We start from the raw sequence: 26,707 nt of genomic DNA, 5'->3' as shown, positions 1-26,707 counted from the left end.
AGTCTGCTCCCCTAGTCTCTAGAGGCAGAGCCCAGCTGTGGGTAGCAGGTTTCAGATCACAGCTGTAGGAAACTTTTGCTATCCCCTTATGGTAAGTTCAAGAGGAGATGTTCTTCAAAAAATTTTGTAGGGCTGCTAGGGTGATTAGGATTCTCCTAGGGGTTACCACCAATCATAAGAGAGGAGAAAACTAGAGGTGGGCTGCTCTGGATGATGGGGAATTAAGGCCATATAACTGGGTGACATGAAGATGTGTGTGATTGTTGAGTCCTTAATTTCAGAGACTGTAACACACACACACACACACACACACACACACACACACTCTATTGGTTCTATTTGAGAATCCTAATACAGCTGGTGTTTGGGAAAGGGCAATAAATGTTGAAAGGGTTGGAACCCATATTGGTTGCAAGTGTATTTGAAACTTTGGGGTGAAATCAGGTTCTAAACCCACAATATAGCAGGCATTTCAGATGGGAAGGACAAATGTGGAGTAGAGAAGATATGGCATCTAGGCAAGTTGTACTGAATTCTTAATGTCATTTTTGCTGGGCTTCAACATTCTTTGGTGTCACTTCACTAGGTGGTAATATCCCGGGGTATAAGACAGATTATTGTCTATTGAACATAATTTGGAGAGGCACTTCATGATGATATTTAAGTATATATTAGTTTAAAAATCATTATTTTTTAAAGTGATGGTCACATTGGTCAAGGGTATTGTGGAAAATGATATCCACAGAATAATGGAACATGGTGAATCTGCCTTAAGGGTTAGTAGGAATGACCACATTTTATCTTTCACTCCATCATGTATGTCCAAATATAGGACTCCAGGGTATTTTAGCTTGATGTAAATGTATGCAGATATTGGTTAAGTAATTTTGACTAAATCAGCAATAGATATTTATTCTAGAAACTGATATGATTTGGGGGCCAATAAGCCAATAGATTGCTGTAACATAGTTTCTTCAATGCCTACCCACATTGCATCAAAGATCTGGATGGAGATGAACAGTATCAGGCAAACCTCGGTTTTAACTTGGTTTTAGGAATGAAGCAAGTCCACCAGCAAAAATCCATGTGTCTCCCCAGTTGACAAAGAGGTGTCAGTATTCATGGGGTTTAATATATCTGGAAAGACCAAGTTTTCTGAGGGAAGATAGAATGTAAGTAATTGTTGCAGTTCTATAGATGGTATGCAGGGAAGTGTTTAGAATGTTATTTATGATAAAAGCTTGAGAATAATATCATCTTCTCCATGCTGTTGTTCAGGAAACTGATCTAGCAGATGGCTCCCAGGGGGAGAAAAATGAAGCTGAAATTGTCGTGTCCTCTAAGTAATGAACAGGTCCAGTAGGTTTCAAAAAACAAAAAGAGATTGATAAAATCAGATTGTAAACAATTCAAGAAGCTCATAAAAGAGAATGTACGGGAGCAAGGGGAAGGGATTAAGGATTAAAGAGAAACTTGCCACAGGCTAAATTTGTGAAGAGAAAGGTGATCCTAGGTCTGACAGGGCTCACACAAGAGGGAGATAAGGAATGACCACAAAAGGGAGTTAAAGAAGCCAATACATAGTGAACGTGTACTATGTGCCTGACACTGTGCTAAACATTTCACATGTATTAACTCAATTTTCAAAACAATGCTATGAAGTAGATGCCAGCTTATTCCATTTTACAAATGGAGAAATGGAGGCACATAGCAAATAAATATATTGAGCCCAAGTCACAGAGCCAGTAAGTGGTGGAGCCAATGTTGGATCCACGTTTTGTAGAATCTGAAAGTTTTGTTTTACAATATTGGGAGCCTGTTTCAGAAATAGAATGCAAATTCTCAAATATGAAATACATACACAGGGCTTTGGAAGAGGTTGTAAGTAAGGGGCCCTAAGACTTCACATCACTAACTTTATGGTACATGTGGACAAACCAGAATTTGAATGCAGGCAGTCTGGCTCTAGAACCTGAGCTTTTAACTACTCCATTGCCTACCAGTGAGGACAAGGCCACAATGAGGCATGCCCAAATACTAATAGAGTCCCAAAGTAGGTAAGTACAAGGCCTACTCTAAGTACACATTTATCTTCTATGGCTGACCATTCTAGGGTGTTTTCCCATAAAGTTGATGTAACAATCTTAGCATTCATCCTTTCTTTTATGAATTCATCTCTCTACCCATCATCTACCTAGTTCCTTCAGTTGATGTATTCTACAAATATTGATTAAGCACCTACCTTTACAGAGAGGCTTAAGGTGATGGGCATACAGAAATGAATGAGACAGAATATAATGGGGGAGGCAGTCAAAATAACAAATTTAATAGGCTGTGATCAGAATTCTAATATTAGTTTCTGTTTATTGAGGACAACTAAGTATGTTATAGGGTTAACCTAAATGGAGCAGGCAGTCATGAGACCTATTTCTGTCTTCCCATAGATTTTAAAAAGAATCCAGAGCACCTGGGTGGCTCAGTCAATTAAGCGTCTGACTCTTGATTTCGGCTCAAGTCATGATCTCATGGTTTGTGGCTTCAAGCTCTGCGTCAGGCTCTGTGCTGTCAGCACAGAGCCTGCTTGGGATTCTCTTTTTCCTTCTCTACCTGCCCCTTCCCTGCTCTCTCTCTCTCTCTCTCTAAAAAATAAATAAACATTAAAAAAAAAGCATCCAAGCAAACACACCTAAAAATGAAAAAAATACAAATTTGATTCAGAAGTTTTGAATAATGTAAAAGTTCTTTACTATAATTATAGTTTGGGGGTATGGAGAAGTTTTACACATTATAGTCCACAGACACATTTCTTAGTGTCTTCCTTGATCCCCACATTTTCCTCTTAAAGGTAGCTACTAGAGATTTCTCCTGTCTCTCTTGTCAGTGTACTGTATTCAACACCATGGTGTTTCCCCATTCTCAACACTTTTTGTACACTGAGTACTTTTGACATACGACCCTCCCTTCTGCTATACAAGATGCAGAAGTAGAGCTCTGCTCCTTTTGTCTCCTACTGCCTTGAGAATCACATACCCTAGGATTATTGTATACAGCTTCTTCAAATAGCAAAAACAACAATGAGAGCAAATATTTATACAGTGCTTACTATAAGTCAGATTCTCTGCTAAGTGGTTAACATATTAATTCATCTATTGCTTAAAAAGATTATATAACTTAAGTATTATCCTCATTTTATGGATGAAGAATTTGAGGCCTAGAGAGAGAAAGTAAATTGCTCAAGGTTGCAAAGTTAGTAACTGGCAGAGCTGGGGTTAAAAATCAAGTAGTCTGGGAACACCTGGGTGGCTCAGTCGGTTAAGCGAACAACTTCAGCCCACGTCACGATCTCACGATCTCATGATTTGTGAGTTTGAGCCCCACATCGGGCTCTGTGCTGACAGCTCAGAGCCTGGAGCCTGCTTTAGATTCTGTGTTTCCCTCTCTCTCTCTGCCCCTCCCCTGCTCACACTCTGTCTGTCTCTCTCAAAAATAAATAAACATTAAAAAAAAATTAAAAAAAGAAATAGGCCTTATTTTCCAAATATAAGATTTTTCTAACTGCTCTAGTGAGGTATGTTTCATCTATAAAAAAACTTCACATATTTAAAACACACAATTTGATGAGTTTTGGATATATGCATATACCTGTGATATACTATCACAATAATCAAGATAAAAATATAGGATTTTTAAAATTATTGATTTTAGCTTATTTATATTAAGTTTGGAGGATATATTCTGAGTAGTAGACAGAATAATGGCACCTCAGATAGTCTGTGTTCTAATCCCTGGAGCCTCTATGTTACTTTATATGGCAAAAAGGACTCTCTAGATATCTTTAAATTAAGGGTCTTGAGATGGGGAGATTATCCTGGGTTACCTGGGGTCGGCCCATTGTAATTATAAAAATTCTTATAAGAGAAAGAGAGAGTCAGGAGAGTTAGAGTGAGAAGAGATATTATGACAGAAGCAGAAGTCAGAGAGATACAAGGAAGAGGCTGCAAGCCAAGAGATATAGGTGGCTTCTAAAATCTGGAAAAGGAAACAGATTCTTCCCTAGGGCTTCCAGAAGGAACAGAGACCTGCTGACACCTTGATTTAGGACTTATGAGCTCTGGACCTGTAAGATAATCCATTTGTGTTGTTTTAAGCCACTAAATTTATGATAATTTGTTACAGCAGCAATTGGAAGCTAATGTATGGTACATAATTCGCCCTCTAGCTTCTATGAAGTTATGTGTGTGCTTGAAAGAGCACATAATACTAAAAAATATTGTCAGTGATACAAAAAATAAAAAGAAGGACCTAATGTTTAAAAAATAGTGTAATATTACATGTCAGATAACTACACAAACACTAATGAATATGATACTTTACCTTGAAGAAGACATGACATTTCATCGTGGAAGGTAGTAGCTTGTGGGTTATTGTGAAATGGTGGGCAGAGGATTATCTGAAATCAGGTGAAAGGTTGTAACACCAGATATGAGTAGGTGTGACTTTCCTTGCTTTGATATTGGCCTCTGATCTTCCACAACCTTTAAATACTTGGGCATGTTTTGTTTTGTTTTGTTTTTGCCTTTGGATTGTGGGTCTTTCAAGGTTTTCATCAAAATTGCAATTGTTATTTCAGTGTGTTGCTTTCCTCCTCAATTAACTTTAGGATCATGGCTGGAAACTTTTTTGTGGCTTTCTCATCTGCACTTGTGGTTTCCCCCAAGGGCTGAAGGCTTTGGAAATTATAGTGATGTTTGAAATCACTAAACCAGCAACTAAGAGCACTAAAAGGAGCCACTTATACAGGATTTGGTGATTTCTTTTAAGGTCCTCACATATAAATAGTATTGTCTTTTTTTGTTTGTAGTCCTTGGCATTTTGAACCAGGACACTTAGATATATTTGGGATGTTGAGTGTGTGTTTGTTTATACAGAAAAGGTTGTAGTTACAAACAGATAATAAAATACAACTTTGTAGGATAACACACCCAGTGGACTGAGGTACCTGGTGGATGTTTGAGTGTATTTTGGGTATTACTTTGTGGATTGTTTCAGCTGGGTACAGGTTCTATTATTCCATCTTGTGTTTCTTTTTTTTTTTTATGTTTATTTACTTATTTTGAGAGAGAGAGAGAGAGAGAGAGAGAGAGAGAGAGAGAGAGTGTGAGCAGGGGAGGGGCAGAGAGAGAGGGAGAGAGAGAATCCCAAGCAGGCTCTGTGCTGTTAGTGCACATCCCCACACTGAGCTCAATCCCATGAACCATGAGATCATGACCTGAGCCAAAATCAAGAGTCGGACACTCAACCGACTGAGCCACCCATTGGGGAACAATGTGCAAATTGTTCCCTAATAAATCAATCAAACTGAAACAAATTCAAATTTTCAAAATGAGTGTTATTGCAGAATTGACTGCAAGTGGGAATGGAACTGACTGGTCATGAGGCATCCAGTGTTTATAGGGTACCAGTTGTTCATCTTTAGCTAGTGCCAAAAAAATCTTCCGATATTCATCCAGCCAGCGGTATGTATGAAGTCCAGTCACTCTGCATCCTCGCCCACAACTCTATTTTGTCTGTTTTTGTTGTTGCTGTTGTTGTTGTTAGTTATTCTGGAATGTGTGTAACTGAATCTCATTGTAGTTTTTATTTGTATTTACCTAAGGACTAACGATAATGAGGCCATTTTCACAAGCTTATTTCCTGTTTATATACACCCAATGTGAAATACCTATGTAATTATTTTCCATGTAATTATAAATTATTCCTCATTTGGAAGTAGGCAAAGTAGCAGAGTAGTCGCAAACACAGGTCTTAACATCAGGTAGACTTGAGTGTAAAGCCTAGCTGTGCCTCTAGCAAGCAGTGTGATTCTGTACTAATTTCTTTGCCTTTCATGTTAAGTGCTCAAAAATGGCATTTATTACTATTTTCAACTGAAGCATGTACTTTCATCACATGGATGTAGCTTAATTTTCATGAAGAAAATATACTGGGGGAATTTATCTGAAGTTGGAACCAGAATAGTTACTATAGTAAACGGTTTTTTGGAGCCTTTCTCAAATTTGGATGTTTGGCCAAATCTTTATTTCTTTAAGTTTATTTTTTTATTTTGAGAGAGAGCACATGAATGGAGTGGGGGGCAGGGAGAGAGAGAGAGGGAGACAGAGAATCCCAAGCAGGCTCTGCACTGTCAGTGCGGGGCCCGACTCGGGGCTTGATCTCACAGAACGTGAAATCATGACCTGAATGGAAATCAAGAGTCAGATGCTTAACCAACTGAGTCACCCAGGCGCCCCTGGTCAAATATTTAGTAGTGGCTGGTGTTACAGGATCCGAAGTGGGAAGGAGTTTGTAGGCCTGAATAATGAGGAGATGTCCCTTGGTAATGAAATCAGGAGTATCTGCTTATTTGTCAGTAGAAATTTGTGCTTCTATGAATATTTTACTAGACTCAGCAAGATTTCTTCTTGCAGATTTTTTAAAAGAGTGTAAGCTGTTGTTCTCAACGCACCTGACTCACACAGACTAAAACATTCCACCCGGCTATTGACTAAGTCAAGGCACTGGTATGCTTCAAGGATTTACATTTTCCTGAGTGTGGCAATGACCTTTCAGGATTCTATGTCTGGTACTGTGTGAGAATAGGGTACCTTCGCACTCCACAGACTATGTTTCACCTGTTCACTCTTCAATTATTAAGAAGGAATTTAAACTGCCACGTGTTATATTTTGGTTCAGGATGATTTTAAATCTTCTTGACCTTCCCTTGGAGTAACAACAGCTCCCATTCATGTGCTATTGCTGTTGGGTTAGTGATGCAAGAGTCAGAACGGTTTAACATAAGCCCTGTGCTGCTCCTTGCCCAGGATGCCATATTTTTTGACTGGCTAACATTTCCCCCTCTCTGGGCCATTATACTTACACATATCTTTTGGCAGTGTTCAAATTCCTCTCAAATTATTATTTTTTTCATCACCTCCATCACATATGGTACTCCAATGTTGATGTTACAAAGATGTTCTTATATAGCCACATTTTTAATCAGCCAGTTAGCAGAGATTTTAGTGCCCAAGGTTGAGAAAACTATTCCTCACATTGAGTTATACAAAGGTATCTGTTCATGAATGAATGAAAACCTCAGACCTACATTATCCATGGGGATGGGAACCTGGAGAGTACCTAGGTGGGGGAGCCTGGAGCAGAGGTTTAAGGTATAACTAGGTCATAGCAGGAAGGAAGAAGTCTGAATGGCTCAGGCCCAGAAGAACCTAAGTCTGGCAGAGACTTTGTAGACCAAAGGAGAAGCTGGTGACCTCTATGTAGGCCAGTGTAGGCCAGTAGGCCAGTGTTAGGCAGGCTGTATCCAAATCTCTGGTGTAGCTATAAAAATAAAACAGATTGCTGGACTCTGGACCCAACAGTTTTGATTTAGAAGTTTCATGAAATGACATAGGAATGTGGTATTTTTATAAAGCCCTGTAGGAAATTCTGAGATGCCATCAATGGTATAGAGATCATAAAATTCATTGGTTAAAGGCTAAATTCTTGGGGATCAACAGTTTGAGTGAAACCTGAATGCTAAAGAGATATCCGGGAAGATGGTTGAAAACAAGCCTAAAGATATGGTAACCCTGCACTGAAGTGGGTTTTCAAGGGTTTTTTAAAAATAATTTTATTTTTTTAATTTACATCCAAATTAGTTAGCATATAGTGCAACAATGATTTCAGGAGTAGATTCCTTAATGCCCATTACCCATTTAGCCCATCCCCCCTCCCACAACCCCTCCAGTAACTCTGTTCTTCATATTTAAGAGTCTCTTATGTTTTGTCCTCCTCCCTGTTTTTATATTATTTTTGCTTCCCTTCCCTTATGTTCATCTGGTCTGTGTCTTAAAGTCCTTATATGAATGAAGTCGTATTGTATTTGTCTTTCTCTGACTGACTAATTTCACTTAGCACAAGACCCTCTAGTTTCATCCATTTAGTTGCAAATGCCAAGATTTCATTCTTTATGATTGCTGAGTAATACTCCATTGTATATATATACCACATCTTCTTTATCCATTCATCCATCGATGGACATCTGGGCTCTTTCCATACTTTAGCTATTGTTGATAGTGCTGCTATAAACATTGGGGTGCATGTGTCCCTTTGAAACAGCATACCTATATCCCTTGGATAAAAACCTAGTAGTGCAATTGCTGGGTCATAGGGTAGTTCTATTTTTAGTTTTTTGAGGAACCTCCATACTGTTTTCCAGAGTGGCTGTACCAGCTTGCATCCCCACCAGCAATGCAAAAGAGATCCTCTTTCTCCGCATCCTCACCAACATCTGTTGTTCCTGAGTTGTTAATGTTAACCATTCTGACAGGTGTGAGGTGGTATCTCATTGTGGTTTTGATTTGTATTTCCCTAATGATGAGTGATGTTGAGCATTTTTTCATGTGTCGGTTGGCCATCTGGATGTCTTCTTTGGAGAAGTGTCTATTCATGTCTTTTGCCCATTTCTTCACTGGATGATTTGTTTTTTGGGTGTTGAGTTTGATAAGTTCTTTATAGATTTTGGATACTAACCTTTATCTGATATTTCATTTGCAAAAATCTTCTCCCATTCTGTCTGTTGCCTTTTATCTTTGCTGATTGTTTCCTTCGCTGTGCAGACGCTTTTTATTTTGATGAGGTCCCAATAGTTCATTTTTGCTTTTGTTTCCCTTGCCTCTGGAGACATGTTGAGTAAGAAGTTGCTGCAGGCAAGATCAAAGAGGTTTTTGCCTGCTTTCTCCTCAAGGATTTTGATGACTTCCTGTCTTACATTGAGGTCTTTCATCCATTTTGAGTTTATTTTTGTGTATGGTGTAAGAAAGTGGTCCAGGTTCATTCTTCTGCATGTCGCTGTCCAGTTTTCCCAGCACCACTTGCTGAAGAGACTGTCTTTATTCCATTGGGTATTCTTTCCTGCTTTGTCAAAGATTAGTTGGCCATACGTTTGTGGGTCCATTTCTGGGTTCTCTATTCTGTTCCATTGATCTGAGTGTCTGTTTTTGTGCCAGTACCATACTGTCTTAATGATTACAGCTTTGTAGTATAACTTAAAGTCCGGGATTGTGATGCTCCTGCTTTGGTTTTCTTTCTCAAGATTGCTTTGGCTATTTGGGGTCTTTTCTGGCTCCATACAAATTTTAGGATTATTTGTTCTAGCTGTGTGAAGAATGCTGGTGTTATTTTGATAGCGATCGCGTTGAATATGTAGATTGCTTTGGGTAGTATCGACATTTTAACAATATTTGTTCTTCCTATCCAGGAGCATGGAATCTTTTTCCATTTCTTTGTGTCTTCTTCAATTTCTTTCATAATCTTTCTATAGTTTTCAGTGTATAAATTTTTCACCTCTTTGGTTAGATTTATTCCTAGGTATTTTATAGTTTTTGGTGCAGTTTTAAATGGGATCGATTCCTTGATTTCTCTTTCTGTTGCTTCATTGTTGGTGTATAGGAATGCAGCCGATTTATGTGCATTGATTTTATATCCTGTGACTGCTGAATTCATGAATCAGTTCTGGTGGGTTTTTTGGTGGAATCTTTTGGGTTTTCCATATAGAGTATCATGTCATTTGTGAGGAGTGAAAATTTGACCTCCTCCTGGCTGATTTGGATGCCTTTTGTTTCTTTGTGTTGTCTGGTTGCAGAGGCTAAGACTTCTAATACTATGTTGAATAACAGTGGTGAGAGTGGACATCCTTGTCTTATTCCTGACCTTAGGGGGAAAGCTCTCAGTTTTTCCCCATGGAGGATGATATTAGCATTGTGTCTTTTGTATCTGGCTTTTATGATCTTGAGGTATGCTCCTTCTACCCTACTTTCTTGAGGGTTTTTATCAAGAAAGGGTGCTTTATTTTGTCAAATGCTTTCTCAATAGATGCAGACAAGATGGTTCTTGTCCTTTCTTTTATTGATGTGATGAATCACATTGGTTGTTTTGTGGATATTGAACCAGCCCTGCATCCCAGGTGTAAATCCCACTTGGTTGTGGTGAATAAATTTTTTTATAAATTTTTTTTAACGTTTATTTATTTTTGAGGGAAGAGAGAGACAGAGAATGAGTAGGGTAGAAGCAGAGAGAGAGGGAGACACCAAACCTGAAGCAGGCTCCAGGCTCTGAGTTGTCAGCACAGATCCTGATGTGGGGCTCAAAGCTACAAACTGTGAGATCATGACCTGAGCTGAAGTCGGACATTCAACCGACTGACCCACCCAGGTGCCCCCGTTGTGAATAATTTTTTAAATATATTGCTGGATCCAGTTGGATAATATCTCGTTGAGGATTTTTGCATCCATGTTCATCAGGGAAAGTGGTCTATAGTTCTCCTTTTTAGTGGGGTCTCTGTCTAGTTTTGGAATCAAGGTAATGTTGGCTTCAAAGACAGAGTTTGGAAGTTTTCCTTTCCTTTCCTTTTTTTGAAACAGCTTTAAGAGAAGAGGTATTAACTCTTCCTTAAATATTTGGTAGAATTCCCCTGGAAATCCATCTGGCCCTGGACTCTTGTTTTTTGGGAGATTTTTGATTACTAATTTGATTTCTTTACTGGTTATGGGTCTGTTCAAATTTTCTATTTCTTCCTGTTTCAGTTTTGGTAGTGTATATGTTTCTAGGAATTTTTCCATTTCTTCCAGGTTGCCCATTTTATTGGCATATAATTGCTCATAATACTCTCTTATTATTGTTTTTATTTCTGCTGTGTTGGTTGTGATCTCTTCTCTTTCATTCTTGATTTTATTCACTTGGGTCCTTTCCTTTTTCTTTTTGATAAAACTGGCTAGTGGTTTATCAATTTTGTTGATTCTTTCAAAGAACTAGCTTCTGGTTTCATTGATCTGTTCTAGTGGTTTTTTTTTGTTTTTGTTTTTTGGTTTTGATAGTATTAATTTCTGTTCTAATCTTTATTATTTCCTGTCTTCTTCTGTTTTTGGGTTTTATTTGCTGTTCTTTTTCCAGCTTTTCAAGGTGTAAGGTTAAGTTGGGTATCTGAGATCTTTCTTCCTTCTTTAGGAAGGCCTGGTTTGCTATATACTTTCCTCTTATGACCGCCTTTGCTGTGTCCCAGAGGTTTTGGGTTGTGGTGTTATCATTTTCATTGGCTTTCATGAACTTTTTAGTTTCCTCTTTAACTTCTTGGTTAGCCCATTCATTCTTTGGTAGGATGTTCTTTAGTCTCCAAGTGTTTGTTACCTTTCCAAATTTTTTCTTGTGGTTGATTTCGAGTTTCATAGTGTTGTGGTCTGAAAATATGCATGGTATGATCTCGATCATTTTGTACTTGTTGAGGGCTGATTTGTTTCACAGTATGTGGTCTGTTCTGGAGAACGTTCCTTGTGCACTGGAGAAGAATGTATATTCTGCTGCTTTAGGATGAAATGTTCTGAATACATCTGTTAAGTCCATCTGGTCCAGTGTGTCATTCAAAGCCATTGTTTCCTTGTTGATTTTTTGATTAGATGATCTGTCCATTGCTGTGAGTGGGGTGTTGAAGTCTCCTACTATTATGGTATTACTATCAATGAGTTTCTTTATGTTTGTGATTAATTGATTTATATATTTGGGTGTTATCACATTTGGTGCATAAATGTTTACAATTGTTAGGTCTTCTTGGTGGATACACCCTTTGATTATGATATAATGCCCTTCTGCATCTCTTGATACAGTCTTTATTTTAAAGTCTAGATTGTCTGATATAAGTATGGCTACTCCAGCTTTCTTTTGTTGACCATTAGCATGATAGATGGTTCTCCATCCCTTTACTTTCTTTTTTTTTTTTTAATTTTTTTGTTAAGTTCATTTATTTTTGAGACAGAGAGAGACAGAGCATGAATGGGGGAGGGGCAGAGAGAGAGGGAGACACAGAATCAGAAGCAGGCTCCAGGCTCTGACCCATCAGCCCAGAGCCCAACGTGGGGCTTGAACTCACGGACCGCGAGATCGTGACCTGAGCTGAAGTCATACGCTTAACCAACTGAGCCACCCAGGTGCCCTTCCATCCCCTTACTTTCAATCTGAAGGTGTCTTTAGGTCTAAAGTGGGTCTCTTGTAAACAGCATATAGATGGATCTTGTTTTCTTATCCATTCTGTTACCCTATGTCTTTTGATTGGAGCATTTAGTCCATTGACATTTACAGTGAATACTGAAAGATATGAATTTATTGCCATTATGTTGCTTGTAGAGTTGGAGTTTCTAGTGGTGTTCTCTGGTCCTTTTTGTCTTTGCTGCTTTTGGTATTTATTTATTTATTTATTTATTTATTTATTTATTTAATCTTTTCTCCCCTCAGAGAGTCCCCCTTAATATTTCTTGCAGGGCTGGTTTAGTGGTCATAAATTTCTTTAATTTTTGTTTGTCTGGGAAACTTATTATCTCTCCTTCTATTTTGAATGGCAGCTTTGCTGGATAAAAAAAATTCTTGGCTGCATATTTTTCTGATTCAGCACATTGAATATATCTTGCCACTTCTTTCTGGCCTGCTAAGTTTCTGTGGATAGGTCTCTTGCAAACCTGATCTGTCTTCCCTTGTAGGTGAAGGACTTTTTTTCCCTTGCTGCTTTCATGATTCTCTCCTCACCTGAGTATTTTGTGAATTTGACTATGATATGTCTTGTTGATGGTCAGTTTTTGTTGAATCTAATGGGAGTCCTCTGTGATTCCTGAATTTTGAGGTCTGTATCTTTCCCCAGGTTAGGAAAGTTTTCTGCTATGATTTGCTTACATAACCCTTCTACCCCTATTTCTCTCTCTTCCTTTTCTGGGACTCCTATGATTTTGATGTTGTTCCTTTTTAATGAGTCATTGATTTCTCTAATTCTAAAATCGTGCTCTTTTGCCTTAATCTCCATCTTTTTTTCTGCTTCATTATTCTTCTTAAGTTTGTCCTCTATATTGCTGATTCTCTGTTCTGCCTCATCCATCCTTGCTGCCATGGCATCCATTCGAAATTGCAGCTCAGTTATAACATTTTTTTATTTCATTCTGACTAGCTTTTACTTCTTTTATCTCTGCAGAAAGGGATTCTAATCTATTTTTGACTCCAGCTAGTATTCTTGTTATCGGGATTCTAAATTCTGGTTCAGACCTCTTGCTTGTATCTGTGTTGGTTAAGTCCCTGGCTGTCGTTTCTTCCTACTCTTTCTTTTGGGATGAATTCCTTTGTTTTGTCATTTTGAAGGGAGAAAAGGAATTAATGAGGTAAACAAAATTAAAATTAAAAACATTAAAATAAAAAAATTAAAAACACACACACACGCAAAAAATCGAATAAATGATGCTAGACCCTAGGTGTGTTTTGGTCTGGGTGTTGAAAGGGGCTTGATAGATTAGAGAAAAAAAGGGAAAGAAAAAAAGGAAATCGTTTGAAAATTTGAAAAAATGAATACACTGAAATGATGGAGGTAATATAGAATTTGAAAATTTTACACAAAAGTAAAAAATAGTAGAAAAAATGTTAAAGAAAAATATTTTTAATAAAAATGAATTTTTCTCTCTCTGTAGTCAAGAAAAAGAAACAAAAAAGAGAAAAAAGAAAAAGAAGGAAAGAAAGAAAATTGAATAGAAGGACTGGCGAACAGACTGAAATATGACTGAAATAACTGAAATAACTTTGTTTTCCCCTAGAAGTCAAAGTATGAAGTGCTTTATAGTCCATAAACTCAGCAGGCGGAGAGACTTGTGTTCCTGAAGAGGGAGGTTGGCCCAGTTGGGCAGGGCTTAGTGTAATGGCTCCATTCTCCACTAGATGGTGCTAATACTTGCTGGGGTGGATTGTTGTGGCGCTTGTTGGTGTGTGTATGCCCGGCAGCGGTGAAAATGGCGTCTCCCAGCTACCCAGTCTCTAGTATCAGAACTCTATTCTCCCCAATCAGCAATCGCGCACCCATCCTTTGTCTTTGGCTTCCGTCCACTCCCCACTTCTATACAGTCCGTGACCAAGCCCCAAGCAGCACCTCTCTCCTGAGTTTTGTCTCAGATGTGGCTGTTTTTCCCGACCCCTTACTTCTGAGGGACTGCAGCTTTGACCCATTCCGCCCCCCCTGTGGAGGGTCTCAGTGAGCTATGGCCGGGTGCTAGCCACACCCAGGAATGTTTGCAGGTCTGTGCTACTGCTGATGCCCAGAGACTGCGGCTGGGTGCCAGCCTGCCCAGAAAAAGTTTATGAGATAGTGTAGCAGCAGTGCCTTAGGGATTATGGAAAATCACAGCACACACCTGGCACCAGGCTTCACCCTTAATGACCTTGTTCCAGCACCCACGAATGTGGTTTTTCTCCCGAGTCCACTAGGGTCTTGCCTTTGGGGGACCACGCAGCCTCTACCAGGTGTCCTCCCAGCAGGGGAACCACCTCTCCCTGTGTGGCCTGAAGAACCCAGACTCCACTCTGCTCCTGGGGATTCGCCCTTCTCACCAGAGCACCATGAGGTATTGAGCTGTGGATTTTTAGACTCTGTGCTCCCCCTGTTTATAGTCCTAGTGGAATTTAAACCCTCTCCTTTCTCTTTTCTCCTTTCTGCCTTTTAGTTCAGCCCCTGTGGCTGTTTCCACTTTTCCATTTTCTCTCTAGCTGCTTTGGTGGAGGTGCTTTTCCCGTATTCTGTAGCCCCCATCTCTCTCTGCATTCAAAGGCAGCTTCCTGCCCTCTGCAGCTTCTCTCTCCCCCAGTTCTCCTCTCTGCACCACGTACCTGCTGAATTCTGTGGTTCAGATTGTGCAGATTGTTGTGTTAATTCTCAGATCAGTTTTCTAGGTGTGCATGATGGTTTAGTGTTGGTCTGGCTGTATTTCATGGACGTGAGACACAAAAAACTTCCATGGTGTTTTGCCTTCTTGGCTCCTCCTCCTCAAGAATTTTTAGTAATGAATTTCAGCTGAAGCCCTAATGAGCTTGGAGCTTTAGAATTTAGTAGACCATGGTTTCTCACACCCCCATGTAAATAAGAACTGCTTGAACAGGTAAAAAACAAAAACAAAAATAATGGGTCCATCTTAGAAATCCCAAATCAAAATCTCTGGGTAGGCAGGGCTTTGGCATTTTAAAATTTAAATGATTTTACTTATATTTCAAATAAGTATACTGTTTGTTAAGGAGATAGTTGAACATTATTATTGCATTATTTTGATGATCTTGGAGGAAACTATTGAAACAAGACGCTGAGAGATGTAGGGAGGGTAACGAGGGAAGCATTTTTTTAAAATTTTTTTTTAACGTTTATTTCTTTTTGAGACAGAGAGAGAGAGACAGAGCATGAACGGGGGAGGGGCAGAGAGAGAGGGAGGCACAGAATCAGATACAGGCTCCAGGCTCTGAGCCATCAGCTCAGAGCCTGACGCGGGGCTCGAATTCGCAGACCGCGAGATTGTGACCTGAGTTGAAGTTGGACGCTTAACTGACTGAGCCACCCAGGTGCCCCACGAGGGAAGCATTTTTACACACTTTCCTCCACTATCCCACACATAGACCTCATCCTCAGACAACTACCTGGGAAGTGAGGAGTAGGCTGTGCATGTGCCATATACAGAATGGCAAATTTTTGTAATATTCTGAACACATCCCTGTGACCTGCTGCATTTGTGAATGTTTGCCTGCCCAGGATTCTACACCCACCCCCATTTCCACCCACAGGGCTCTGATGCACAGATATCATCTTCTCCAGAGAATCTTTCCTGATGGTCTTAGCCAAAGTGATCCCTCTTCCTTCTGGGGTCTCGCTGTACTTGAAATTCATTGCAAAATTATAAATGCTTATTGTAGAAAAAAATGTAGCCAAACAAAAGAAAACAAAAATCATCATAATTTGACCACTGTTCTCATTCTAGTTCAGCTTTCAACTCTATTTTTCTTTCTCATTCTTTATTGACCAAAATATAATTATAAATTTATAATTCTGTAAATTTTATAAATTTATGATTTTCATATATATACATATACATATGCATGTATATCTATATACATATATATGTGAGGGAAAAATTTTTTTTTAATCTCTCTAAATCAAATATATCTGGAAATACATCCTAGCTACTAGACTTTTCTTCCTAGCTAATCTTCCTTTTTGGTGATGAACTTAGATTCCTATTATGTAGCTCCCCCAGTATACCAGCCTCCTTTGGGTCTATACACTCACTCTTATGCCCTGATCTGTCGAATCCCTAAGAGATAACATAATTTGTGGCCTCAGACTCAGCACACCAACATATATAAGAATGGGGAGGGAATGATATCTCGTAGTTCTTCCTATAGCAGCAAAAGCAACAATAAAAACTCACAAACCAGTATTTCATTGAATTGTCTTGGCACATGTGTGCTCATGTGCATGTGCCCATATACACATGACATATGATTTATAAATGAATCCATACTGTATATCTTGTTCATATTACCACTGTTTGCTGTGCAGTAGTTTAGAAATATTTGCCACTATAATTGGATTTCTTCTGCATTAATTAATTGTATTTATTTATTTTTAATTTTTTTAAACATTTATTTATTATTGAGACACAGAGAGACACAGAGCGTGAGCAGGGTAGGGGTAGAGAGAGGGGGAGACACAGAATCCGAAGCAGGCTCCAGGCTCTGAGCTGTCAGCACAGAGCCTGATGCAGGGCTCAAACTCACAATCTATGAGATCATGACCTGAGCTGAAGTCAGTCGCTCAACCAACTGAGCCACCCAGGCGCCCTTTTATTTATTTTAAAGTTTGTTTATTTTTATTTTGAGAGAGAGAGAGAGAGAGAGCACTAGTGGTGGAGGGGCAGAGAGAAGGAGAGACAGAATCCCAAGCAGGCTCCGCACTGTCAGTGCAGAACTCGATGTGGGGCTCAAACTCACAAACCATGAGATCATGACCTGAGTCAAGATCAAGAGTCAGATGCCTAACCGACTGAGCCACCCAGGTGGCCCATCTTCTTCATATTTTAAAGGCTACCTAATATATAAGAACAGAAATTATTTACTTAACCAATCCCTTACTTAAACATTTAAAAAAGTTTTTAAGTTTCTTTATTTTGTGTGTGTGTGGGAGAGAGAGAGGGCATGAGTTGGGTAGGGGTAAAGAGAGAGACAGAAAATCCCAAGCAGACTTCACACTGTCAGTGCGGAGCCTAATTCGGGGTTTGAACTAATGAACTGGGAGATCATGACCTGAGCTGAAGCCGTACCCTTAGCCATCTGAACCAGCCAGGCACCCCACCCCTTATTTAAATATTTAGTTATCTTCAATTGTAACTCTTTCAAGGAATACTGTAATAATTCCCTGACTTGAATATAAGAACCATGAGGGTGGATATAGTTTGTGTGTATGTGTGTGTGTGTGTGTGTGTGTGTGTGTGTGTATTTATTTCACTGCCATATTCTCAGTGTCTAGAGCAGTGATCAGAGTGAAAAAGTCTCAATAAATTGTAGATGATAAAAGAATAAGTAAGTCATTATTCCTGGTTGTGGAATTACTAGGTTAAGAAGTTCCAGTTCCAAAGTACTTTTTCCAAAATGACACCTCCTAGAACAATGAATGTATTGCATTGCCAGTTACCCTACATTCTTACCCACATTGAGAGTGATTAATTCAAACAACAAACACCATCTTTTCCCCATTACATTACATTATGCCATGAATTGTGTTCTGACTTTTATTCTTTGCTTGAGTATGATAATTGCATCTCCTTTGCAGGTCCTCCTCGTCCTTAAGCTTTCAATCTTGGATGACCCTCACTTGCTAAGATCTTCTATCCTAATGGTTTTTATGTGGTAATGACTCCCAAATTGTATCTCCAGCCCTGACCTTTCCCCCTGAATTCCAGATATGTTCATTTAATAGCCTGCATAACAGTTCACTGGATGTCATAAAGCATCACAGATTTCACACATCCGGGTCAAAACTTTTGATTCTCTGCATTCCCAAAACACTCCTCCCACAGCCTTCCACACATTTTAGCAAATGGCATCTCCAAGTACCCAGATGCTTAGGTCAAAACTTTGGAGTCATCAATGATAATGTTCTTTCTCTTGCAACCCACATCCAATCTCCCAGCAAATCCTGTGGTTTTACCATAAAAAGTATTTATAATGCTATCTCATTTCCCATCCCTAATTCCAATCCCTTAGTCAGATCCCAAGCACCTGTCACCTGGACCACTGCCACATTTCCTAACTGTTTTCCTTGTTTCCACCTGTACCCTTATATAACCTATGCTACAGATAGCAGGCAGCATGCGATCCTTTAAAAACAAAGCAGATTTTATACTCCCGCCTCCAAAAACAAAACAAAACCCTTCCTGATGGCTTTCCATTATCTGTGGAATAAATTTCATTGCCCCTCCCCACTCATGGTCTAGGGAGCCCTAAGAGATCTGGTTATGACAAAATTTTCTGATTTCAGTTTCTATCATTGTCTTTCTCCCTATTCTGTTTCATTTGCCTTGGCCTTCTTCTCGTCTTTGAAAACACCGAGCAAACTCCTGCCTCAGGAGTTGTACCTGCAGTTCCTGCTTGGTAACCTCTACTGTAATGTACTTGAATGGTAGCCTCCTCTGTTCAGATGTGTCCTTTCCAGGGAGCTCTTCCATCATCACCTTGTTCCAATGATTACCCTCAGACTCTTTTTATCCCTCTGGCTTGCTCCATTTTTCACCATGGCACTTATAATCCAGCATTTTACTATATATTTCTTTATGATTTTCTTGTCTCTCCAAGAGGATGTAAGTCTCAAGGGGCAAAGAATTCCTATCTCCCATTTTCTGCTTTATCCAGAAGGCATAGAACAGTAACTCTCAAATAGGTGATCAATAAATATTTGTCAAAAGAACAAATGAGTGAATAAATTCCTTTCAGAATTTCAATTTCTTGAAAACTTGGAAGCAATTTTCTCAGTTCGGGAGAAAGAATGTGTAAATCTTAAAATTTCCATGTAACCTGGCAGCTTTTTAGCACGTCCGGGTGGTGTTTGCTGAAAACTCTGTACACCCTGCAGCTCAGCTCTTGGCTGGGAGGCAGTCTTCCCCTCATTTATTCACACCAAAGGAGGACAGCAGTGACAAGGAACTGAAGTCTAAGAGAGGTGGTCCTGTACAAATGTGGAAGAATCAGGAAAGCCTGAAGTTTCCTGCCTTTCCAGCCAGTCCAGCCCAGGAGAATAGAACCTTCCATTAATCTTGTTCAAGTGACTGGCTTGCCACCTTTGGTGGTCATGAAATGACCACCTCTTCATCCCTCTTCCTGTCTAGATTCTCACTCTTTTTAGGTATCTTGGGTCAGTAACTTGGGAACAAAGGTTTAACACTCTAGAAACCCATAAAGCAGATAGTTCTGTATCATGTCTTATCCATTTCCCTTTGCTCAGCAACAAAGAGCCCAGAGGACCAGGAGAAGTAAGAGGAAGTGGAAAAATAAAGTTCTCTAATTCTAGGGGCCCCTGGGTGGCTCAGTCGGTTAAGCGTCCAACTTCGGCTCAGGTCATGTTCTCGCGGTCCATGAGTTCGAGCCCCGCGTCGGGCTCTGTGCTGACAGCTCAGAGCCTGGAGCCTGTTTCAGATTCTGTGTCTCCCTCTCTCTCTGACCCTCCCCCGTTCATGCTCTGTCTCTCTCTGTCTCAAAAATAAATATTAAAAAAATTTTGTTTAAAAAGTTCTCTAATTCTAGACTCCTCCTTTTTGGAAGGCCTCAGAGTTCCCTCCCTTTCATAGATTTATGCTGGAAGCTTATATTCTTAAAGAATTCTTCAAACATTTCCAGACACATGCTAGTCCTCTACTGTGGGCATCTTTCTTTGGGGTCTTTCATGGTCCCTGATGAGCTCATTGTGTATGGAGCAAAGTGAAGATAGGGGACAGAGGTGAGAATTGAGACACAGCTGGGAGCAGTTGGAGGAAACACTGTGGTTTGTTTTTGTCACAGGAACTATCTCTGGGATTAGGGGAGGGGATCATTTCTGACTCAGTTACCCAATCCTGGTAGAGAGAGGGTTTTGGAGCAGAATATCTCAGAGGTAGAGATAGCTTCATGTCCCTCCAAAATTAGAAAAAAATAAGTTCCAGGGCCCTTTTTACAATGATATGGAAGCCACTGGTGTGTTTTTGAGCTGGAAGTCTGTGAAAAAATGGAGAAGTCAAAACTTTCTGGCTTTGGAATGAGAGCTACAGCATGCAGTTAAAGTATAGCTCCCGAGGAAGGATGAGAAAGAAGAGAGGACTTCTATCCGCTGGTTACGATTCTAAGCCAGAGGGTCACATGAACACACACACACACACACACACACACAGTGCCACACATAGTCATACACACAGTCATATACACACACACAGTCACATACACAGTCACACAGCCACACATATACACAATCACACATGCATTCATACACACACACACACACACACACACACACAGGGAGCTGGGTCACTCTGTGTGGGAAGAAGGGAGGTTCCCTTTCTCATGTATTGGCATGTGCTTGGTATTTTCATACAGTTATGTCTCTGTCTCACAAAACCCCTTATGTAATACCTACTATTAAACCAATGTTACAAGTTAATTTGACAGAGGTAGTAAGTGACCAGACTAAATCAATGTCTAGGTGTCTTGACTTGCAAAAGCCATCCCCTTCTCATTGTACTGTGCTGCCCCTCACAATTTAAAATTATGGTTTAATCTTTGTGGCCAACGTCTGCTCCAGGAATTCAGGACTAATATCTAACCTGGTAGCTCAGTTAAGTACAGGAGAATGAGTAAGCATTGCCTGCTGGGTTTTCTGAAGGGATGGAAAGGAGGAAGAGTGGTTTGTGAGTCTCTTAAGGCCACTTGACAGGGCTTCCCAGCACATCCTCTTAACCTTTCCAGGTACCCTTTGCGACAGAGTCTGCTTCTATAGGAAAAGTCAACAGGATCTGCCCAATGGCACATGTCATGACTACATTGCCAGGACAGGAGATGGGCTGTTCTTCCTGGTTTTATAGCCTAAATAATGTCCTTGTATCAGAGGTCAATTTAATTGACCTGTCTTCACTTGCTTGCCATATCAACCACTTCACTCACATGAAACAATGGTTGCTGACTTCTCTTTTGCCAGCCTGGCACTGTCCTTATCCAAGTCCTGCCCTCTCACTCTTAATCCTCTCTTCTGCTTTGTGGTATCTGCAAAGACTGGACGCCAGATACTTTCCCTGGTTAAGTCTTGGAGCTCTGTTTCTATTGGCAAATGGTTGCTGATACCATCCTCCTCCCTCTGCATCCTGCACTGCTCCCCCCCCCCCCCCCCCCCAAACTAGGAGCTTCGTCCATCTGGCTTGTACTCACTTTACCTATAAATTTCTGCTTCCCAGCCCTGGACACATTTTCAGAGAACTTAAGGAAATAATCAAGATGAGACCTACGGCATTTCTGCCCACTTTCTTCATCCCACCACTTTGGGTGAGACCAACATACCCTGGTTTGCCTAGAACTTTCCATTTTAGCACTGAAAATCTTTTAAGCTTGGAAACCTCTCAGTTCTTGACAAGTCAGGATGGTGACTACCCATATTTCTCTTCTTCCAGATCATCAGCTTCTAGATTAGCATGTCCTTCAGGTCTTGGGATAATTTAAGGGGACTCTATTACACTGGGAACAGGGCCAAGCAAATACTAAAGTAATCCACTCCAGAGTGCTCTCTTTCTTTGAGATACTGTCCTTTAAATCTCCATTAGAATCTTTGCTATTGGAGACTTTCAGCTCAAGATGGCAAAATTGACCCACTTGTTTGCTTTCTTCTCTCTGTGAAATAAATCAGTGAAACAAAAACAAACAACAACAAATACACCATAGCAAAAAGAGAGGGATCGCTTTGTTATAAGACGCTTCTCCTCTTTTTTTTTCTTCAAATTTTCATTTAAATTCTAGTTAGTTAACATATAGTGTAATATTGTTTCAGGAGTAGAATTTAGTGATTCATCACTTAACATACAACTCACAGTGTTCAACACAAGTCCCCTCCTTAATACCCATCGCCCATTTAGCCCATTCCCCACCCACCTCACTCCACTTATTAGAATACGAGCTCAGAGATGCACGTTACATTATACTTTGAGATCCTGGAGGTCAAGTTCTGTGCTATATTCTCCTTTCTATCTCCAGTTTCTGGCACAGAGTAGAACTCAAAATTCTTTATGAAATAGATGACTGTGATTGGAAAATCTGAGAGAACAAAAGGAGCTCTAACATTGAAAACTTTGAGACCTGAATCATCACAATTTGAGACCTGAATCATAATTTCTTACACTCAGCACTGGTCGGGCCACCTGTGAAGAGTCGTGCTGAATTCTGAGAACTGATTCTCTCCACTCCAGCCTGGACCTCAGGTAAACTGTAGGCAACCAGTTGTAGAAGGTGGAAAGTAGGAGACACAGAGTGAGTCCTAACTTCAGGCAGCCTGTCCCAAACTACACAATTCACCCAGGCTCTGGAGAAAAAGAGAGGTTATCTTAGGATATTGTCCAAGTCCAATTCCTGGAATTACTTTGGCTGTGTCCCAGCTCTAGCCTGCAGGCATAGACATGTGACTGATGCCTGCTCAGGTAAACTTCCTTGATCTCTGGGAGACCTTGGAGAGGGGTGAAAGGAGAGGATAGGGCAGCTTGCCTGTAATTATTGTAGCAGTTGCCAGTTCTCAGAAGCAGTGGGTTGGATGAAATGACCTTTGGCAAACAGAGCAATATGAAGAGAAGGGTGAAAGGGAGAAAGGTGTGTTGAACTAGTGTTCTCAGCCCTCCGTAGTGACCGCTGTTTCTGTAGTGGCAGGGATGAGAATTTGAGAAAAAACTCTCGTCATCAAAATGTCTAAGCCTTGCTTCCTGCCTTCACTGTGTGGATTTACATTTGGGCTCCCCCTCTTCCACTTGGTATGGAGAAGAGCAGTGAGATTGGCTAGCTCATCTCCTTAAGGAAGTACACTTCCTTTTCCACTGGCAAAGGCATCATATCCCTGGAGGTATAGGGTGATATCTAAGGAGATGAGAAAGGAGGGGAAGTAGGTAGTTTTAGCTGCTCACCATATTCTCCTTGGATGTAAATATCTGCAGGTATTGATAATGAGTCATAGGTATCAGAAGGGGAATGATGTGCAAGTTACATGTGCGTGTGACCTCACATGTTAGCCAAGCGCTGGTGACCACGGTCTGTCTGGAATTACTTTGCACATGTGTCTCTGTGTTGGTATTTCCAATATAAGTCAGTGTCTTTCTGTGGGTCTGTGAGCTCCAGTATATGGGTGCCAAACACGTACATTCCCAGAACTGTGTGTACACTGCTTTGCCTTATTTTCCTATTATAACCTTGGAAGTCCAAGCCTGGGGTAAATATCTAACTGCTGGCATAGGCCAGAAAGCCTTGGGCTACATCACTTACGACATTGGGCTCATTCTACAGTGTTGTTTTTGGATGATTCAGGAGACATGAATCTTTGGGACAGAAAATTAACCTTGTGACTGCTGGTCAAGGACTAGGCCGGGCAGGACTGAGTCACTGCACCAGCTATTGAAGAAGGAACTGTTTTTCTAAACTGCTGAGGGATGTACCCCAAGAAACATACCCTTATAGTATATTCCAAACAGGCAGATGATTTAGATGGAGAAATGACTACCTGTATCTGTGGTTTTTTTTTTTTTTAACTACCTGTATCTTTAATGTTATGACCATTTTAGGGGCTGGGACAAAGCGAGATAGGAGGTGTCCCCTCACTGAACATTGGAGGAACTGACTCTGAACAAAAAAAAGGGGAATACACTTGGAGGTGCGGTGTTGTAGAAGAAGGGTACTATTTGTTAAAGTCAGCTGCATCAGGATCACTGCATACACGATATACCAATGTCACCACCCATTCATAGAACCCAGGGATTCCAATGAGAATGTAGCTTATTATACACTGTCTTACTTTCTCCATGAGCTCATTCCCTATTATGTATATTCTCATTCTGGAATTCTGCAATTCTGAAAGGAGAGATATAGGTATGTGGGAATAAGCTACTTCCTTCCTTTGAGCCAATACCGTCTGTTTTTGGCAATATAGGCCTAAAATATGGAGGATTAGCTGAGTGTTGTCAGAGAGCATCTGTGCAAGTAGCTGATGCTGATGACAAAAGCTGGAAGGATGCCATTAGTCATAGGCTCAGGAAGCCACTCATCAATTCTCCCAACAGTGCACTAAGAGCAAGTCTTCATGGTTTTTTGTTTGTTTGTTTTTTGTAGTTTTATGGTTTTATTAAAACAAATGTGATGTGCACATAAGCTGTCTGTCTATTCATTTTCTTTGCTGTGCAGCCTGGCATTGGGATTCGTGACTCTGATAGCCAGCTGAGCTTCTCGTTCCACTATGGCTTTACGGTTCTTGGAGGAGACATTGTAAGCAATCTCTTCACGGTAAGATTCGTTGCACATCAGCAGCACCTTAAGCTCCTTGACTTGTGGACTAGAAACTTCTGAGAGCCACTGGGCAGCATGTGCTTTGTTTTCTTGTTGCTCCCATAACCCATGTTGGGCATCAGGATCTGGCCCTTGAATCTTCTGCGCATCCTATCATCAGTGCTTCTGTGTTTCTGCCAGTTGCACTTAATTTTGACATACTGGTCTGACTGGTGCCAGATGAACTTCTTTGTCCTCTTTTTAATGATCTTAGGCTTCACCAGAGGTCTGAGGGCAGCCATTATGCCTTCAGGAAAGAAGCAGAGATGGTATCATTGAGTCCTAGAAGGAAGATTTCCTGCTCAGGCCTTGAACATTGTTGCAGACTGTCTTCCAATCTCCAGCTGCTGAGCAAACTGGGAGTAGAATGGGTACCTCTGCAAGGCTCGCTTTCTCTCCCATTTACGAAGATGGCAGAATATTAACCACTCCCCAGACACGATCCTGGGAGAAGTCTTCATGGTTTTTGATGTGTGTGCACAATAAAATCACCTGGGAAGCCTCACCCAATCAATTATATTGGAATTTCTGGGGACGGGTTCTTGGCATCAGAATTTTAAAATATGTCTTAGAAGTGGTTGTAATATGCAGCCAAGGTTGCAGAATACCTAAATTCTGGAACCCCTCAGTTCAGAAACATGAAACCAGAATATTCAACCAGGCACCTGACATTGAAAGAGGAATCACAAGGGAGACTGTTTCCTTTGTCCATGTGAGATGCGGGGTTAACTGCACACCATGTGACACTTTTACAATGTTCAGTAGACATGTCTAAAAACTAATCAGCTAGGCTGATTAGATATTCTCTCTCAGGGACTTGAAGGGGGACACAAAAGCTGTGGTGGATGCCTGACCTGAAAGTTCAGGGTACGTTGGGGCGTGGGATCATTATGGTCACAGATTTGTCAGGTAGGGCAGACTTGGAGGAGGTTGGTCAGGAGAGGGAAGAGAATGAAAGAGCAGCTGGAGAAACAGAAGGACGACACAGGGGACACAAGCAGGGGAGGATGGCCAGTCCCCACGGATGCCTTGACTCCTTAGCTTGCTGAGACAGTTGCAGTGCAATCTGGGAGAACCGTAAGTAGAACTCTGATTTAGAATTTTAAGTGAGAAGGATGCGGTTTCCTCTTAAGTCTTCAAGCCTGGCATATACCTGTCTTGAATGCACTTCCTTTTTCTCTCTGTCACTCAAACACCTAATCCTTTCTCAAGAACAGTTTGGATGTCATTCCTACTTGGCCTCCAAGAACACACTACAATGCATACTCTGCTTCCTTAAATGAGATTTTGCTCATACCTTTATTTATTCCTTTCCATGCTGAGTTATCATTTTCTACTTCCTTGTCTCCTCTACTAGATTTTGAGCTCTTTGAGGCTAGAGGTTGTATGTGACTTACATTTTTCATCAGTGTCTAATGCAGTTTTTGGCACATAGCAGTTGTGAATAGAAGCTTGAATTAATTGAATACACTCTTAAAGATCAGATGGGCCTGAGTTTGTGGAACTTTCTGCTTCCTCATACACTCAGAAAAGGGGTAGTATACATAAAAATCTTTCTAGAATTCTAGATTGTAAACTTCCAAGGAATTTGTCCAGTAAATTCTTATGTAAAATATCTAATACATAAAATAAAATAAAATAAAATATCTACTAAAAACCCTTAGCAGGAAATTCTCCCCTTCGGTCTTTAAACATCAAGCCTTCACAGAAAATTTAAGAGAACTAAGACATAAGAATAAGATTAGTTTATAAACTGAACGTATTTTGTTATTTAATGGTACTATGCCTGTACAAATGAATTATCCAAATAATTACAATGAGCCATTTAGCCTAGCTGCCCCCAAGATAGGATTTTGAGATGCAAACTTAACTGTTGTTATAGTGACGCCTTGATTTGAATTTCATCTGCTGTTGTGTAAATACTTAACACCTGCAATCAAAAGGGAACCATATTTTGCCTACCTTCCTGAGCCAATTACATGAAGCCTGTGGCTATATATGGAGCTCCATGGACATCCTATAAACCTCATATTATAGAAGGATTTTTTGTGTGCGACCCCTGATCTATGACTTTGGATGCATTCAATAAGGAGTAATGGACTCTGTGCTACAATCCATCACTGGCTGGTCAGACAAATGTGAACCGAGAGCATTAAAAAAGAATTTAAGCTTTTTCTGCTATTAGCAAAATATGTCCTTTATTCCCATGGCTCACTCCCATTCTCCTCACCTTCCCTACCAGCAAGCAGTCCCTCTG

General features: G+C 40.3%; 1 non-coding gene and 1 pseudogene across 1 annotated transcript; both read right to left on the bottom strand.

The window, feature by feature from the left end:
- Window positions 1–24,283: 24,283 nt before the first annotated feature.
- Window positions 24,284–24,726, bottom strand: LOC125930252 (60S ribosomal protein L32-like; annotated as a pseudogene).
- A 38-nt stretch (window positions 24,727–24,764) lies between these two features.
- Window positions 24,765–24,904, bottom strand: LOC125931155 (small nucleolar RNA SNORA7). Its single transcript, XR_007460406.1, has one exon. It is a non-coding gene; the product is annotated as a small nucleolar RNA SNORA7 (small nucleolar RNA).
- Between the last annotated feature and the right edge of the window lie 1,803 nt (window positions 24,905–26,707).

Source organism: Panthera uncia, chromosome A2 (assembly GCF_023721935.1).
Source record: "Panthera uncia isolate 11264 chromosome A2, Puncia_PCG_1.0, whole genome shotgun sequence".
Taxonomy (NCBI): domain Eukaryota; kingdom Metazoa; phylum Chordata; class Mammalia; order Carnivora; family Felidae; genus Panthera; species Panthera uncia.
This window is presented reverse-complemented; position numbering and strand designations above follow the sequence as displayed.